The sequence below is a fragment of the Lactuca serriola genome, chromosome 9 (assembly GCF_051521515.1).
Source record: "Lactuca serriola cultivar US96UC23 chromosome 9, Lser_US96UC23_V15, whole genome shotgun sequence".
Classification (NCBI taxonomy): Eukaryota; Viridiplantae; Streptophyta; class Magnoliopsida; order Asterales; family Asteraceae; genus Lactuca; species Lactuca serriola.
In genome coordinates, this window is record NC_136416.1 from 196,030,180 (window position 1) to 196,050,995 (window position 20,816).

A 20,816-nucleotide genomic window follows, 5' to 3' on the forward strand; every position below is an offset into this window, starting at 1 on the left:
AGTTTCTTTGATAAACAAGTGGTTATCCTTAATTTTATGTACAAAAGCTTCTGATTTGTTGATGGATTTGATTTATATCATGTAAGAACCTATTTCCTTCTGTGATTTTTGTCTATATTTTGACTTGAAAACATGTTTATCATTGTATATTGTTGTTGGTTTCATTATAGGGTGTTTATGGTTATGATTATGCACCATATGGACCTTATTCTCCCGTCGGCTCACCTATGCCAATAGTAGGTCAAGATGGTCAACTCTTTAGGGCCCAACATTACCCCTACTTCTTACTTCCAACCTATGACCCCTACAACCCCTTACTCGCCTGCTCCTCCAAAGGGTGAGATCACAACAACTAAAGAGGAACCTGCATTATCTTAGGACACAACTAAAGGAAACCCAAATGATGTAAAGGGGAACACTGCTTCTACCCCTGTGAGGCCAAATTCATATCAAAATTTATCTTTTAATCCAAATGGAACCTATGGAAGAGGTGCACAAACTGGCTATCAAGATCCAAGATACACTTATGATGGGCTTCAATCAACTATACCATGGCTAGATATCTGCAAGACAAAAGGTACCCTTCCTTTCAAACATGTTAATATTCTTCAACCATCATTTTTCTATTTCTTTTTTGAATTTTTGTGTATTTAATCTTTGCATTATATGATTGGTGTAGTATTGATGAGCTACAGACACTTTTATCTGACCAAGGAACCTATCAACAGTTCTTTCTTTCAATTGATCCTGTAAGAACTCAGAATAACGTAAGTAACAAAATTTTATCTTTTTAATCACAAGTTCTTAAATTCTTGATGTTTTGATTTGGTATTCCAGTTATTTTTATCACATTGCTAATTCCTGTAACTTTCTCTTATATATGTTTGTTTTTTTAACCAGGTATGAGATGAGCTTAAGAAAGAAACCCTGCAACTTGCTAGTAAGTTTCTTACTTGATGTGTTAGCCTTTTTATCAAATTAGTAACCTGAATAAAGTTGAAATAAAGTAAAAATAACAAAAAAATGAAGTGGATAATCAACTCCATTGAATATTTGACCACAGATTTATTTACCAAATGTCTAAAGTACCCTTGAATAATATACGAGTTATTTTATGATAAGTTTGTTATGCAGGAGAAAACTTGGAAAAAGAACCCCAGATAACTAAATTAAGGAACCAGGTGAGTTTTTCAGGGCACTTAAAACTCATATAACTGGAATTCTAGATTCCATTCCATCATTGCATGTTTTTTTTCTAAATCAATGGAAATCAGTTCCATTCTTTCTTTTTTTAATAATAGACCAAAATACCCTCATTACATGTATTGAAATAATAAATATAGAAAAAATAAAACTTACCAACCAACCAACCAAACACATTTACTTTATTCCCTCAAATTCCAATTCCTTCAATAGATTCCATTCCAATTCCTTTTTGTTAACTTCATGTGGTGTTACAGTTTATGATCATACGAACAATGGAATTAGCATCTGCTCAAGCAAAGTTACAAGAGCTCAAGAAAAAAACCCAAATCCTTCGATGTTACTCCTCGGGTTCGTTGCTAAACAAGCTACAAGGTATAATAAATATATATTTTCATTAAAATTGATTATTTGTCATTTTTGGGAATTAATCTGATGATATATTGTTGCTGATTTTACTTCAGAGTGTTTGAATAGAACGGATGAGGAATCAGAAATGATACATGAACAGCTTCTTGGAAAGGAGATTGATGTTGTGACTTTTACTAAAAAGTATAAACAACTTCAATGTTACTCCCCGGGTTCCTTCCCAGTTTATTGGTTGGAATCCAGATGTCTACTCAAATTTTAACAGTAAGTTTTTTTTTTTTGTAAGTTACTTTTACTAATAACAATAGATAATTACTTTGCTCTTCATGGGATTTTAAGTTATTATACATACAGGAAGGCCCTGTCATAAAGGAATAGTATACAACCTCTATGTAATTCTCTGGTTTCTGCTTACTGTAAGGTTGTTATATGCTAGATTTATTTTTCGTGTTCTTTTGTGAAGTTGTTGCTATATTGCGAAGTCGTCCTTTTAGTGACGTGAAATGATAAGATCCGTTACACATCTGATCTCAATAGAGGAAATTCTGTACCTTTCTATGGTTGTTAATATCACGTGATGTTACTTGTTAAACTATAGTTGCTTGCTAGTTATTTGTGAATTTTTGGCCTCACTAAGTTGGTAAACTGTAGTCGATTGATACTTAATTATTGTGAATTTTTGGCGGAACTACTTAAGATCTTTAAAGAAATAGACTGTACAGATAGAGATTCCCTCTGTACCTCATGCACAATGGTTATTTATAACTCTTATTATTTCATTTCTATCTTATTCTTCTAGTAAGACATCAATTCTAATGCAATCGACTGTTTTTTAGAATCTTTATGATTTGTATTTAGTTTAATCTTCTATCCAGACCAAATTATCCTTGAAAGGACTTATTAATTGGGTTGTTACTGTTCCTGTTTGTTTTCATTTATGCAGGTAACAATCTTGTTGAATTAGAGGTGAAGAACACATGGATTTCTGTGGACCATATGAGTCAGATGCTAATGGTAACAAGTTTAACACTCGAGTCCATACGATTAGATGTTAATGGTAACAAGTTTACCACATGTGTCTTTGTTGTACACACATATTAGGAAGGTAGATCCGACTTTGGACATAGAGGTTGATGAAGGAGACAATTACACACATATTCCAGTAAGAAACAAAGTTGGATGATTATTTGTTAGTTTTATAGGAATGTATAACCCATGTTAGCAATGTATTATTTATGTTTAACATTTTAATGATTCTTTGTATGACATATTATAATTTGTGCAATTTATTTTATTTTTTGACTATGAAATTTTATGTTATATTATGCAATGGACTGTATATTTGTATATGGTATTTTATTTCTATTATGAAAAATTAATAAATATATAAATATATTTTTTTAAACATTTAAATTTACGATACACAAAAATGTGTGTCATCTTCGTTTATGACATGGCCTTTCTTGACAGGTGTTTTGATGATACGCATTGCGTGTCATAAATGCACGTCGTCTCTCGTTATGACAGGGCCTTCCTTGACGCGAATATGCGCGATGTCTGAGCGTTTTATGACGCGCAATGAGCGTCGTAAAAGGTTGTTTTTCTAGTAGTGTATCATACCATATTAACCATTCCCCAACAAAACCCAAGGGGTTGTGACTTCCCTGATACACGTACGGGTCGTGTGCTTCCAGTAGTATGGGCCCATACTACCTTCCGCACCTACCTGTATTTGTCTTAGAAGATCATCACAACAAGCCTAACAACACTCACTAAAATATGCATACACCCTATTCTCATTTCCTAGATACAGGCTAGACATCACTCGACTAGTCAGATGACCCCACATAACTTATCGATGAAAGTTCCACCAACCCTACAACACTCGTGTATGCTAATCATATATAACAATGGATCCTATAGACAGTCGAATACTTGATTCTACCCTAAGCCCACAACAAGACAAGGAACATGAAATAAGGCTAAATTAACCCATCTTAGGCTATAAAATCTTAGTCATGTACAATTTTGATGCATGTATTGAAATAATAAATATAGAAAAAATAAAACTTACGAATCATTCGATTTTATTATTGAATTTTATTCCATCCATCCAACCAACCAACCAAACACATTTCCTTTATTCCCTCAAATTCCAATTCCTTCAACAGATTCCATTCCGATTCCTTCTTGTTAACTTCATGTGGTGTTATAGTTTATGATCATACGAACAATGGACTTAGCATCTGCTCAAGTAAAGTTACATGAGCTCAAGAAAAAAACCCAACTCCTTCAATGTTACTCCTCGGGTTCCTTGCTAAACAAGCTAAAAGGTATAATAAATATATATTTTCATTATAATTGATTATTAGTCGTTTTTGGGAATTAATCTGATGATATATTGTTGCTGATTTTACTTCAGAGTGTTTGAATAAAACAAATGAGGAATCAGAAATGCTACATGAACAACTTCTTGGAAAGGAGATTGATGTTGTGACTTTTACTAAAAAGTATAAACAACTTCAATGTTACTCCCCGGGTTCCTTCCCAGTTTATTGGTTGGAATCCAGATGTCTACTCAAATTTTAACAGTAAGTTTTTTTTGTAAGTTACTTTTAGTAATAACAATAGATAATTACTTTGCTCTTCATGGGATTTTAAGTTATTATACATACAGGAAGGCCCCGTCATGAAGGAATGGTATACAACCTCTATGTAATTCTCTGGTTTCTACTTACTGTAAGTTTGTTATATGCTGGATTTATTTTTCGTGTTCTTTTGTGAAGCTGTTGCTATATTGCAAAGTCGTCCTTTTAGTGACGTGAAATGATAAGATCTGTTAAACATCTGATCTCAATAGAGGAAATTTTGTACCTTTCTATGGTTCTTAATATCACGTGATGTTACTTGTTAAACTATAGCTGCTTGCTAGTTATTTGTGAATTTTTGGCCTCACTTAGTTGGCAAACTGTAGTCGATTGATACTTAATTATTGTGAATTTTTGGCTGAACTATTTAATATCTTTCAAGAAATAGACTGTACAGATAAAGATTCCCTGTGTACCTCATGCACAATGGTTATTTATAACTCTTATTATTTCATTTCTATCTTATTCTTCTAGTAAGACATAAATTCCAATGCAATCGACTGTTTTTTAGAATCTTTATGATTTGTATTTAGTTTAATCTTCTATCCAGACCAAATTATCCTTGAAAGGACTTATTTATGATCATCATTTATGGCATCCTGTGAATTTGTTCCTTGAAAGGACTTATTAATTGGGTTGTTAATGTTCCTGTTTGTTTTCATTTATGCAGGTAACAATCTTGTTGAATTAGAGGTGAAGAACACATGGCTTTCTGTGGACCATAAGAATCAGATGTTAATGGTAACAAGTTTAACACTCAAGTCCATACGATTAGATGTTAATGGTAACAAGTTTAACACATGTGTCTTTGTTGTACATACAGATTAGGAAGGTAGATCCGACTTTGGACATGGAGGCTGATGAAGGAGACAATTACACACATATTCTAGTAAGAAACAGAGTTGGATGATTATTTGTTAGGAATGTATAACCCATGTTAGCAATGTATTATTTATGTTTAACATTGGAATGATTCTTTGTATGACATATTATAATTTGTGCAATTTATTTTATTTTTTGACTATGAAATTTTATGTTATATTATGCAATGGATTGTATTTTTGTATATGGTATTTTATTTCTATTATGAAAAATTAATAAATATATAAATATATTTTTTTAAACATTTAAATTTACGATACACAAAAATGTGTGTCATCTTCGTTTATGACATGGCCTTTCTTGACAGGTGTTTTGATGATACGCATTGCGTGTCATAAATGCACGTCGTCTCTCGTTATGACAGGGCCTTCCTTGACGCGAATATGCGCGCTGTCTGAGCGTTTTATGACGCGCAATGAGCGTCGTAAAAGTTTGTTTTTCTAGTAGTGTATCATACCATATTAACCATTCCCCAACAAAACCCAAGGGGTTGTGACTTCCCTGATACGCGTACGGGTCGTGTGCTTCCAGTAGTATGGGCCCATACTAACTTCCGCACCTACCTGTATTTGTCTTAGAAGATCATCACAACAACCCTAACAACACTCACTAAAATACGCATACACCCTATTCTCATTTCCTAGAGACAAGCTAACATCACTCGACTAGTCGGATGACCCCACATAACTTATCCATGAAACTTCCACCAACCCTGCAACACTCGTGTATGCCAATCATATATAACAATCGATCCTATAGACAGTCGAATACTTGATTCTACCCTAAGCCCACAACAAGACAAGGAACATGAAATAAGGCTAAATTAACCCATCTTAGGCTATAAAATCTTAGTCATGTACAATTTTGATGCATGTATTGAAATAATAAATATAGAAAAAATAAAACTTACGAATCATTCGATTTTATTATTGAATTTTATTCCATCCATCCAACCAACCAACCAAACACATTTCCTTTATTCCCTCAAATTCCAATTCCTTCAACAGATTCCATTCCGATTCCTTCTTGTTAACTTCATGTGGTGTTACAGTTTATGATCATACGAACAATGGACTTAGCATCTGCTCAAGTAGAGTTACATGAGCTCAAGAAAAAAACCCAACTCCTTCAATGTTACTCCTCGGGTTCCTTGCTAAACAAGCTACAAGGTATAATAAATATATATTTTCATTATAATTGATTATTTGTCATTTTTGGGAATTAATCTGATGATATATTGTTGCTGATTTTACTTCAGAGTGTTTGAATAAAACGGATGAGGAATCAGAAATGCTACATGAACAGCTTCTTGGAAAGGAGATTGATGTTGTGACTTTTACTAAAAAGTATAAACAACTTCAATGTTACTCCCCGGGTTCCTTCCCAGTCTATTGGTTGGAATCCAGATGTCTACTCAAATTTTAACAGTAAGTTTTTTTTTGTAAGTTACTTTTACTAATAACAATAGATAATTACTTTGCTCTTCATGGGATTTTAAGTTATTATACATACAGGAAGGCCCTGTCATAAAGGAATGGTATACAACCTCTATGTAATTCTCTGGTTTCGGCTTACTGTAAGTTTGTTATATGCTGGATTTATTTTTCGGGTTCTTTTGTGAAGCTGTTGCTATATTGCAAAGTCGTCCTTTTAGTGACGTGAAATGATAAGATCTGTTACACATCTGATCTCAATAGAGGAAATTTTGTACCTTTCTATGGTTCTTAATATCACGTGATGTTACTTGTTAAACTATAGTTGCTTGCTAGTTATTTGTGAATTTTTGGCCTCACTTAGTTGGCAAACTGTAGTCGATTGATACTTAATTATTGTGAATTTTTGGCTGAACTATTTAAGATCTTTCAAGAAATAGACTGTACAGATAAAGATTCCCTGTGTACCTCATGCACAATGGTTATTTATAACTCTTATTATTTCATTTCTATCTTATTCTTCTAGTAAGACATAAATTCCAATGCAATCGACTGTTTTTTAGAATCTTTATGATTTGTATTTAGTTTAATCTTCTATCCAGACCAAATTATCCTTGAAAGGACTTATTTATGATCATCATTTATGGCATCCTGTGAATTTGTTCCTTGAAAGGACTTATTAATTGGGGTGTTAATGTTCCTGTTTGTTTTCATTTATGCAGGTAACAATCTTGTTGAATTAGAGGTGAAGAACAAATGGCTTTCTGTGGACCATAAGAATCAGATGTTAATGGTAACAAGTTTAACACTCAAGTCCATACGATTAGATGTTAATGATAACAAGTTTAACACATGTGTCTTTGTTGTACATACAGATTAGGAAGGTAGATCCGACTTTGGACATGGAGGCTGATGAAGGAGACAATTACACACATATTCTAGTAAGAAACAGAGTTGGATGATTATTTGTCAGGAATGTATAACCCATGTTAGCAATGTATTATTTATGTTTAACATTTTAATGATTCTTTGTATGACATATTATAATTTGTGCAATTTATTTTATTTTTTGACTATGAAATTTTATGTTATATTATGCAATGGATTGTATTTTTGTATATGGTATTTTATTTCTATTATGAAAAATTAATAAATATATAAATATATTTTTTTAAACATTTAAATTTACGATACACAAAAATGTGTGTCATCTTCGTTTATGACATGACCTTTCTTGACAGGTGTTTTGATGATACGCATTGCGTGTCATAAATGCACGTCGTCTCTCGTTATGATAGGGCCTTCGTTGACGCGAATATGCGCGCTGTCTGAGCGTTTTATGACGCGCAATGAGCGTCGTAAAAGGTTGTTTTTCGAGTAGTGTATCATACCATATTAAACATTCCCCAACAAAACCCAAGGGGTTGTGACTTCCCTGATACGCGTACGGGTCCTGTGCTTCCAGTAGTATGGGCCCATACTACCTTCCGCACCTACCTATATTTGTCTTAGAAGATCATCACAACAAGCCTAACAACACTCACTAAAATATGCATACACCCTATTCTCATTTCCTAGATACAGGCTAGACATCACTCGACTAGTCAGATGACCCCACATAACTTATCGATGAAAGTTCCACCAACCCTACAACACTCGTGTATGCTAATCATATATAACAATGGATCCTATAGACAGTCGAATACTTGATTCTACCCTAAGCCCACAACAAGACAAGGAACATGAAATAAGGCTAAATTAACCCATCTTAGGCTATAAAATCTTAGTCATGTACAATTTTGATGCATGTATTGAAATAATAAATATAGAAAAAATAAAACTTACGAATCATTCGATTTTATTATTGAATTTTATTCCATCCATCCAACCAACCAACCAAACACATTTCCTTTATTCCCTCAAATTCCAATTCCTTCAACAGATTCCATTCCGATTCCTTCTTGTTAACTTCATGTGGTGTTATAGTTTATGATCATACGAACAATGGACTTAGCATCTGCTCAAGTAAAGTTACATGAGCTCAAGAAAAAAACCCAACTCCTTCAATGTTACTCCTCGGGTTCCTTGCTAAACAAGCTAAAAGGTATAATAAATATATATTTTCATTATAATTGATTATTAGTCGTTTTTGGGAATTAATCTGATGATATATTGTTGCTGATTTTACTTCAGAGTGTTTGAATAAAACGGATGAGGAATCAGAAATGCTACATGAATAGCTTCTTGGAAAGGAGATTGATGTTGTGACTTTTACTAAAAAGTATAAACAACTTCAATGTTACTCCCCGGGTTCCTTCCCAGTTTATTGGTTGGAATCCAGATGTCTACTCAAATTTTAACAGTAAGTTTTTTTTGTTAGTTACTTTTAATAATAACAATAGTGAATTACTTTGCTCTTCATGGGATTTTAAGTTATTATACATACAGGAAGGCCCTGTCATAAAGGAATGGTATACAACCTCTATGTAATTCTCTGGTTTCTGCTTACTGTAAGTTTGTTATATGCTGGATTTATTTTTCGTGTTCTTTTGTGAAGCTATTGCTATATTGCTAAGTCGTCCTTTTAGTGACGTGAAATGATAAGATCCGTTACACATCTGATCTCAATAGAGGAAATTTTGTACCTTTCTATGGTTCTTAATATCACATGATGTTACTTGTTAAACTATAGCTGCATGCTAGTTATTTGTGAATTTTTGGCCTCACTTAGTTGGCAAACTGTAGTCGATTGATACTTAATTATTGTGAATTTTTGGCTGAACTACTTAAGATCTTTCAAGAAATAGACTGTACAGATAAAGATTCCCTGTGTACCTCATGCACAATGGTTATTTATAACTCTTATTATTTCATTTCTATCTTATTCTTCTAGTAAGACATAAATTCCAATGCAATCGACTGTTTTTTAGAATCTTTATGATTTGTATTTAGTTTAATCTTCTATCCAGACCAAATTATCCTTGAAAGGACTTATTTATGATCATCATTTATGGCATCCTGTGAATTTGTTCCTTGAAAGGACTTATTAATTGGGTTGTTAATGTTCCTGTTTGTTTTCATTTATGCAGGTAACAATCTTGTTGAATTAGAGGTGAAGAACACATGGCTTTCTGTGGACCATAAGAATCAGATGTTAATGGTAACAAGTTTAACACTCAAGTCCATACGATTAGATGTTAATGGTAACAAGTTTAACACATGTGTCTTTGTTGTACATACAGATTAGGAAGGTAGATCCGACTTTGGACATGGAGGCTGATGAAGGAGACAATTACACACATATTCTAGTAAGAAACAGAGTTGGATGATTATTTGTCAGGAATGTATAACCCATGTTAGCAATGTATTATTTATGTTTAACATTTGAATGATTCTTTGTATGACATATTATAATTTGTGCAAGTTATTTTATTTTTTGACTATGAAATTTTATTTTATATTATGCAATGGATTGTATTTTTGTATATGGTATTTTATTTCTATTATGAAAAATTAATAAATATATAAATATATTTTTTTAAACATTTAAATTTACGATACGCAAAAATGTGTCTCATCTTCGTTTATGACATGGCCTTTCTTGACAGGTGTTTTAATGATACGCATTGCGTGTCATAAATGTACGTCGTCTCTCGTTATGACAGGGCCTTCCTTGACGCGAATTTGCGCACCGTCTGAGCGTTTTATGACGCCCAATGAGCGTCGTAAAAGGCTGTTTTTCTAATAGTGTATCGTACCATATTAACCATTCCCCAACAAAATCCAAGGGGTTATGACTTCCCTGATACGCGTACGGGTCCTGTACTTCCAGTAGTATGGGCCCATACTACCTTCCGCACCTACCTGTATTTGTCTTAGAAGATCATCACAACAACCCTAACAACACTCACTAAAATACGCATACACCCTATTCTCATTTCCTAGAGACAGGCTAGACATCACTCGACTAGTCGGATGACCCCACATAACTTATCCATGAAACTTCCACCAACCCTGCAACACTCGTGTATGCCAATCATATATAACAATGGATCCTATAGACAGTCGAATACTTGATTCTACCCTAAGCCCACAACAAGACAAGGAACATGAAATAAGGCTAAATTAACCCATCTTAGGCTATAAAATCTTAGTCATCTACAATTTTGATGCATGTATTGAAATAATAAATATAGAAAAAATAAAAGTTACGAATCATTCGATTTTATTATTAAATTTCATTCCATCCATCCAACCAACCAACCAAACACATTTCCTTTATTCCCTCAAATTCCAATTCCTTATACAGATTCCATTCCGATTCCTTCTTGTTAACTTCATGTGGTGTTACAGTTTATGATCATACAAACAATGGACTTAGCATCTGCTCAAGTAAAGTTACATGAGCTCAAGAAAAAAACCCAACTCCTTCAATGTTACTCCTCGGGTTCCTTGCTAAACAAGCTACAAGGTATAATAAATATATATTTTCATTAAAATTGATTATTTGTCATTTTTGGGAATCAATCTGATGATATATTGTTGCTGATTTTACTTCAGAGTGTTTGAATAAAACGGATGAGGAATCATAATTACTACATGCACAGCTTCTTGGAAAGGAGATTGATGTTGTGAATTTTACTAAAAAGTATCAACAACTTCAATGTTACTCCCCGGGTTCCTTCCCAGTTTATTGGTTGGAATCCAGATATCTACTCAAATTTTAACAGTAAGTTTTTTTTGTAAGTTACTTTTACTAATAACAATAGATAATTACTTTGCTCTTCAAGGGATTTTAAGTTATTATACATACAGGAAGGCCCTGTCATAAAGGAATGGTATACAACCTCTATGTAATTCTCTGGTTTCTGCTTACTGTAAGTTTGTTATATGCTGGATTTATTTTTCGTGTTCTTTTGTGAAGCTGTTGCTATATTGCAAAGTCGTCCTTTTAGTGACGTGAAATGATAAGATCCGTTACACATCTGATCTCAATAGAGGAAATTTTGTACCTTTCTATGGTTCTTAATATCACGTGATGTTACTTGTTAAACTATAGCTGCTTGCTAGTTATTTGTGAATTTTTGGCCTCACTTAGTTGGCAAACTGTAGTCGATTGATACTTAATTATTGTGAATTTTTGGCTGAACTACTTCAGATCTTTCAAGAAATAAACTGTACAGATAAAGATTCCCTGTGTACCTCATGCACAATGGTTATTTATAACTCTTATTATTTCATTTCTATCTTATTCGTCTAGTAAGACATAAATTCCAATGCAATCGACTGTTTTTTAGAATCTTTATGACTTGTATTTAGTTTAATCTTCTATCCAGACCAAATTATCCTTGAAAGGACTTATTAATGATCATCATTTATGGCATCCTGTGAATTTGTTCCTTGAAAGGACTTATTAATTGGGTTGTTAATGTTCCTGTTTGTTTTCATTTATGCAGGTAACAATCTTGTTGAATTAGAGGTGAAGAACACATGGCTTTCTGTGGACCATATGAATCAGATGTTAATGGTAACAAGTTTAACACTCAAGTCCATACGATTAGATGTTAATGGTAACAAGTTTAACACATGTGTCTTTGTTGTACATACAGATTAGGAAGGTAGATCTGACTTTGGACATGGAGGCTGATGAAGGAGACAATTACACACATATTCTAGTAAGAAACAGAGTTGGATGATTATTTGTTAGGAATGTATAACCCATGTTAGCAATGTATTATTTATGTTTAACATTTGAATGATTCTTTGTATGACATATTATAATTTGTGCAATTTATTTTACTTTTTGACTATGAAATTTTATTTTATATTATGCAATGGATTGTATTTTTGTATATGGTATTTTATTTCTATTATGAAAAATTAATAAATATATAAATATATTTTTTTAAACATTTAAATTTATGATACGCAAAAATGTGTGTCATCTTCGTTTATGACATGGCCTTTTATGACAGGTGTTTTAATGATACGCATTGCGTGTCATAAATGCACGTCCTCTCTCGTTATGACAGGGCCTTCCTTGACGCGAATTTGCGCACCGTCTGAGCGTTTTATGACGCCCAATGAGCGTCGTAAAAGGCTGTTTTTCTAGTAGTGTATCATACCATATTAACCATTCCCCAACAAAACACAAGGGGTTGTGACTTCCCTGATACGCGTACGGGTGCTGTGCTTCCAGTAGTATGGGCCCATACTACCTTCCGCACCTACCTGTATTTGTCTTAGAAGATCATCACAACAACCCTAACAACACTCACTAAAATACGCATACACCCTATTCTCATTTCCTAGAGACAGGCTAGACATCACTTGACTAGTCGGATGACCCCACATAACTTATCCATGAAACTTCCACCAACCCTGCAACACTCGTGTATGCTAATCATATATAACAATCGATCCTATAGACAGTCGAATACTTGATTCTACCCTAAGCCCACAACAAGACAAGGAACATGAAATAAGGCTAAATTAACCCATCTTAGGCTATAAAATCTTAGTCATGTACAATTTTGATGCATGTATTGAAATAATAAATATAGAAAAAATAAAACTTACGAATCATTCGATTTTATTGTTGAATTTTATTCCATCCATCCAACCAACCAACCAAATACATTTCCTTTATTCCCTCAAATTCCAATTCCTTCAACAGATTCCATTCCGATTCCTTCTTGTTAACTTCATGTGGTGTTACAGTTTATGATCATACGAACAATGGACTTAGCATCTGCTCAAGTAAAGTTACATGAGCTCAAGAAAAAAACCCAACTCCTTCAATGTTACTCCTCGGGTTCCTTGCTAAACAAGCTACAAGGTATAATAAATATATATTTTCATTATAATTGATTATTTGTCATTTTTGGGAATTAATCTGATGATATATTGTTGCTGATTTTACTTCAGAGTGTTTGAATAAAACGGATGAGGAATCAGAAATGCTACATGCACAGCTTCTTAGAAAAGAGATTGATGTTGTGACTTTTACTTAAAAGTATAAACAACTTCAATGTTACTCCCCGGGTTCCTTCCCAGTTTATTGGTTGGAATCCAGATGTCTACTCAAATTTTAACAGTAAGTTTTTTTTTGTAAGTTACTTTTACTAATAACAATAGATAATTACTTTGCTCTTCATGGGATTTTAAGTTATTATACATACAGGAAGGCCCTGTCATAAAGGAATGGTATACAACCTCTATGTAATTCTCTGGTTTCTGCTTACTGTAAGTTTGTTATATGCTGGATTTATTTTTCGTGTTCTTTTGTGAAGCTGTTGCTATATTGCAAAGTCGTCCTTTTAGTGACGTGAAATGATAAGATCCGTTACACATCTGATCTCAATAGAGGAAAGTTTGTACCTTTCTATGGTTCTTAATATCACGTGATGTTACTTGTTAAACTATAGCTGCTTGCTAGTTATTTGTGAATTTTTGGCCTCACTTAGTTGGCAAACTGTAGTCGATTGATACTTAATTATTGTGAATTTTTGGCTGAACTACTTAAGATCTTTCAAGAAATAGACTGTACAGAGAAAGATTCCCTGTGTACCTCATGCACAATGGTTATTTATAACTCTTATTATTTTATTTCTATCTTATTCTTCTAGTAAGACATAAATTCCAATGCAATCGACTGTTTTTTAGAATCTTTATGATTTCTATTTAGTTTAATCTTCTATCCAGACCAAATTATCCTTTAAAGGACTTATTAATGATCATCATTTATGGCATCCTGTGAATTTGTTCCTTGAAAGGACTTATTAATTGGGTTGTTAATGTTCCTGTTTGTTTTCATTTATGCAGGTAACAATCTTGTTGAATTAGAGGTGAAGAACACATGGCTTTCTGTGGACCATAAGAATCAGATGTTAATGGTAACAAGTTTAACACTCAAGTCCATACGATTAGATGTTAATGGTAACAAGTTTAACACATGTGTCTTTGTTGTAGATACAGATTAGGAAGGTAGATCCGACTTTGGACATGGAGGCTGATGAAGGAGACAATTACACACATATTCTAGTAAGAAACAGAGTTGGATGATTATTTGTTAGGAATGTATAACCCATGTTAGCAATGTATTATTTATGTTTAACATTTGAATGATTCTTTGTATGACATATTATAATTTGTGCAATTTATTTTATTTTTTGACTATGAAATTTTATTTTATATTATGCAATGGATTGTATTTTTGTATATGGTATTTTATTTCTATTATGAAAAATTAATAAATATATAAATATATTTTTTTAAACATTTAAATTTACGATACGCAAAAATGTGTGTCATCTTCGTTTATGACATGGCCTTTTATGACAGGTGTTTTAATGATACGCATTGCGTGTCATAAATGCACGTCCTCTCTCGTTATGACAGGGCCTTCCTTGACGCGAATTTGCGCACCGTCTGAGCGTTTTATGACGCCCAATGAGCGTCGTAAAAGGCTGTTTTTCTAGTAGTGTATCATACCATATTAACCATTCCCCAACAAAACCCAAGGGGTTGTGACTTCCCTGATACGCGTACGGGTCCAGTGCTTCCAGTAGTATGGGCCCATACTACCTTCCGCACCTACCTGTATTTGTCTTAGAAGATCATCACAACAACCCTAACAACACTCACTAAAATACGCATACACCCTATTCTCATTTCCTAGAGACAGGCTAGACATCACTTGACTAGTCGGATGACCCCACATAACTTATCCATGAAACTTCCACCAACCCTGCAACACTCGTGTATGCTAATCATATATAACAATCGATCCTATAGACAGTCGAATACTTGATTCTACCCTAAGCCCACAACAAGACAAGGAACATGAAATAAGGCTAAATTAACCCATCTTAGGCTATAAAATCTTAGTCATGTACAATTTTGATGCATGTATTGAAATAATAAATATAGAAAAAATAAAACTAACGAATCATTCGATTTTATTATTGAATTTTTTTCCATCCATCCAACCAACCAACCAAACACATTTCCTTTATTCCCTCAAATTCCAATTCCTTCAACAGATTCCATTCCGATTCCTTCTTGTTAACTTCATGTGGTGTTACAGTTTATGATCATACGAACAATGGACTTAGCATCTGCTCAAGTAAAGTTACATGAGCTCAAGAAAAAAACCCAACTCCTTCAATGTTACTCCTCGGGTTCCTTGATAAACAAGCTACAAGGTATAATAAATATATATTTTCATTATAATTGATTATTTGTCATTTTTCGGAATTAATCTGATGATATATTGTTGCTGATTTTACTTCAGAGTGTTTGAATAAAACGGATGAGGAATCAGAAATGCTACATGCACAGCTTCTTAGAAAGGAGATTGATGTTGTGACTTTTACTAAAAAGTATAAACAACTTCAATGTTACTCCCCGGGTTCCTTCCCAGTTTATTGGTTGGAATCCAGATGTCTACTCAAATTTTAACAGTAAGTTTTTTTTGTAAGTTACTTTTACTAATAACAATAGATAATTACTTTGCTCTTCATGGGATTTTAAGTTATTATACATACAGGAAGGCCTTGTCATAAAGGAATGGTATACAACCTCTATGTAATTCTCTGGTTTCTGCTTACTGTAAGTTTGTTATATGCTGGATTTATTTTTCGTGTTCTTTTGTGAAGCTGTTGCTATATTGCAAAGTCGTCCTTTTAGTGACGTGAAATGATAAGATCCGTTACACATCTGATCTCAATAGAGGAAAGTTTGTACCTCTCTATGGTTCTTAATATCACGTGATGTTACTTGTTAAATTATAGCTGCTTGCTAGTTATTTGTGAATTTTTGGCCTCACTTAGTTGGCAAACTTTAGTCGATTGATACTTAATTATTGTGAATTTTTGGCTGAACTACTTAAGATCTTTCAAGAAATAAACTGTACAGATAAAGATTCCCTCTGTACCTCATGCACAATGGTTATTTATAACTCTTATTATTTCATTTCTATCTTATTCTTCTAGTAAGACATAAATTCCAATGCAATCGACTGTTTTTTAGAATCTTTATGATTTGTATTTAGTTTAATCTTCTATCCAGACCAAATTATCCTTGAAAGGACTTATTAATGATCATCATTTATGGCATCCTGTGAATTTGTTCCTTGAAAGGACTTATTAATTGGGTTGTTAATGTTCCTGTTTGTTTTCATTTATGCAGGTAACAATCTTGTTGAATTAGAGGTGAAGAACACATGGCTTTCTGTGGACCATAAGAATCAGATGTTAATGGTAACAAGTTTAACACTCAAGTCCATACGATTAGATGTTAATGGTAAGAAGTTTAACAAATGTGTCTTTGTTGTACATACGGATTAGGAAGGTAAATCCGACTTTGGACATGGAGGCTGATGAAGGAGACAATTACACACATATTCTAGTAAGAAACAGAGTTGGATGATTATTTGTTAGGAATGTATAACCCATGTTAGCAATGTATTATTTATGTTTAACATTGGAATGATTCTTTGTATGACATATTATAATTTGTGCAATTTATTTTATTTTGACTATGAAATTTTATTTTATATTATGCGATGGATTGTATTTTTGTATATAGTATTTTATTTCTATTATGAAAAATTAATAAATATATAAATATATTTTTTTAAACATTTAAATTTACGATACGCAAAAATGTGTGTCATCTTCGTTTATGACATGGCCTTTCTTGACAGGTGTTTTAATGATACGCATTGCGTGTCATAAATGCACGTCGTCTCTCGTTATGACAGGGCCTTCCTTGACGCGAATTTGCGCACCGTCTGAGCGTTTTATGACGCCCTATGAGCGTCGTAAAAGGCTGTTTTTCTAGTAGTGTATCTAACCATATTAACCATTCCCCAACAAAACCCAAGTGGCTGTGACTTCCCTGATACGCGTACGGGTCCTATGCTTCCAGTAGTATGGGCCCATACTACCTTCCGCACCTACCTGTATTTGTCTTAGAAGATCATCACAACAACCCTAACAACACTCACTAAAATACGCATACACCTTATTCTCATTTCCTAGAGACAGGCTAACATCACTCGACTAGTCGGATGACCCCACATAACTTATCCATGAAACTTCCACCAACCCTGCAACACTCGTGTATGCTAATCATATATAACAATGGATCCTATAGACAGTCGAATACTTGATTCTACCCTAAGCCCACAACAAGACAAGGAACATGAAATAAGGCTAAATTAACCCATCTTAGGCTATAAAATCTTAGTCATGTACAATTTTGATGCATGTATTGAAATAATAAATATAGAAAAAATAAAACTTATGAATCATTCGATTTTATTATTGAATTTTATTCCATCCATCCAACCAACCAACCAAACACATTTCCTTTATTCCCTCAAATTCCAATTCCTTCAACAGATTCCATTCCGATTCCTTCTTGTTAACTTCATGTGGTGTTACAGTTTATGATCATACGAACAATGGACTTAGCATCTGCTCAAGTAAAGTTACATGAGCTCAAGAAAAAAACCCAACTCCTTCAATGTTACTCCTCGGGTTCCTTGCTAAACAAGCTACAAGGTATAATAAATATATATATTTTCATTATAATTGATTATTTGTCATTTTTTGGAATTAATCTGATGATATATTGTTGCTGATTTTACTTCAGAGTGTTTGAATAAAACGGATGAGGAATCAGAAATGCTACATGCACAGCTTCTTTGAAAGGAGATTGATGTTGTGACTTTTACTAAAAAGTATAAACAACTTCAATGTTACTCCCTGGGTTCCTTCCCAGTTTATTGGTTGGAATCCAGATGTCTACTCAAATTTTAACAGTAAGTTTTTTTTTGTAAGTTACTTTTACTAATAACAATAGATAATTACTTTGCTCTTCATGGGATTTTAAGTTATTATACATACAGGAAGGCCTTGTCATAAAGGAATGGTATACAACCTCTATGTAATTCTCTGGTTTCTGCTTGCTGTAAGTTTGTTATATGCTGGATTTCTTTTTCGTGTTCTTTTGTGAAGCTGTTGCTATATTGCAAAGTCGTCCTTTTAGTGACGTGAAATAATAAGATCCGTTACACATCTGATCTCAATAGAGGAAAGTTTGTACCTTTCTATGGTTCTTAATATCACGTGATGTTACTTGTTAAATTATAGCTGCTTGCTAGTTATTTGTGAATTTTTGGCCTCACTTAGTTGGCAAACTGTAGTCGATTGATACTTAATTATTGTGAATTTTTGGCTGAACTACTTAAGATCTTTCAAGAAATAGACTGTACAGATAAAGATTCCCTCTGTACCTCATGCACAATGGTTATTTATAACTCTTATTATTTCATTTCTATCTTATTCTTCTAGTAAGACATAAATTCCAATGCAATCGACTGTTTTTTAGAATCTTTATGATTTGTATTTAGTTTAATCTTCTATCCAGACCAAATTATCCTTGAAAGGACTTATTAATGATCATCATTTATGGCATCCTGTGAACTTGTTCCTTGAAAGGACTTATTAATTGGGTTGTTAATGTTCCTGTTTGTTTTCATTTATGCAGGTAACAATCTTGTTGAATTAGAGGTGAAGAACACATGGCTTTCTGTGGACCATAAGAATCAGATGTTAATGGTAACAAGTTTAACACTCAAGTCCATACGATTAGATGTTAATGGTAACAAGTTTAACAAATGTGTCTTTGTTGTACATACAGATTACGAAGGTAGATCCGACTTCGGACATGGAGGCTGATGAAGGAGACAATTACACACATATTCTAGTAAGAAACAGAGTTGGATGATTATTTGTTAGGAATGTATAACCCATGTTAGCAATGTATTATTTATGTTTAACATTTGAATGATTCTTTGTATGACATATTATAATTTGTGCAATTTTTTTATTTTGACTATGAAATTTTATTTTATATTATGCAATGGATTGTATTTTTGTATATGGTATTTTATTTCTATTATGAAAAATTAATAAATATATAAATATTTTTTTTTAAACATTTAAATTTACGATACGCAAAAATGTGTGTCATCTTCGTTTATGACATGGCCTTTCTTGACAGGTGTTTTAATGATACGCATTGCGTGTCATAAATGCACGTCGTCTCTCGTTATGACAGGGCCTTCGTTGACGCGAATTTGCGCACCGTCTGAGCGTTTTATGACGCCCTATGAGCGTCGTAAATGGCTATTTTTCTAGTAGTGTATCTAACCATATTAACCATTTCCCAACAAAACCCAAGTGGCTGTGACTTCCCTGATACGCGTACGGGTCCTGTGCTTCCAGTAGTATGGGCCCATACTACCTTCCGCACCTACCTGTATTTGTCTTAGAAGATCATCACAACAACCCTAACAACACTCACTAAAATACGCATACACCTTATTCTCATTTCCTAGAGACAGGCTAACATCACTCGACTAGTCGGATGACCCCACATAACTTATCCATGAAACTTCCACCAACCCTGCAACACTCGTGTATGCTAATCATATATAACAATGGATCCTATAGACAGTCGAATACTTGATTCTACCCTAAGCCCACAACAAGACAAGGAACATGAAATAAGGCTAAATTAACCCATCTTAGGCTATAAAATCTTAGTCATGTAGAATTTTGATGCATGTATTGTAATAATAAATATAGAAAAAATAAAACTTACGAATCATTCGATTTTATTATTGAATTTTATTCCATCCATCCAACCAACCAACCAAACACATTTCCTTTATTCCCTCAAATTCCAATTCCTTCAACAGATTCCATTCCGATTCCTTCTTGTTAACTTCATGTGGTGTTACAGTTTATGATCATACGAACAATGGACTTAGCATCTACTCAAGTAAAGTTACATGAGCTCAAGAAAAAAACCCAACTCCTTCAATGTTACTCCTCGGGTTCCTTGCTAAACAAGCTACAAGGTATAATAAATATATATTTTCATTATAATTGATTATTTGTCATTTTTGGGAATTAATCTGATGATATATTGTTGCTGATTTTACTTCAGAGTGTTTGAATAAAACGGATGAGGAATCAGAAATGCTACATGAACAGCTTCTTGGAAAGGAGATTGATGTTGTGACTTTCACTAAAAAGTATAAACAACTTCAATGTTACTCCCCGGGTTCCTTCCTAGTTTATTGGTTGGAATCCAGATGTCTACTCAAATTTTAACAGTAAGTTTTTTTTGTTAGTTACTTTTAATAATAACAATAGTGAATTACTTTGCTCTTCATGGGATTTTAAGTTATTATACATACAGG

At 33.3% G+C, this 20,816-nt stretch overlaps 1 pseudogene; it reads left to right on the forward strand.

Moving 5' to 3' along the window:
* Window positions 1-551: 551 nt before the first annotated feature.
* Window positions 552-7,497, forward strand: LOC145076430 (vacuolar protein-sorting-associated protein 37 homolog 1-like; annotated as a pseudogene).
* The last annotated feature ends 13,319 nt before the right edge of the window (window positions 7,498-20,816 follow it).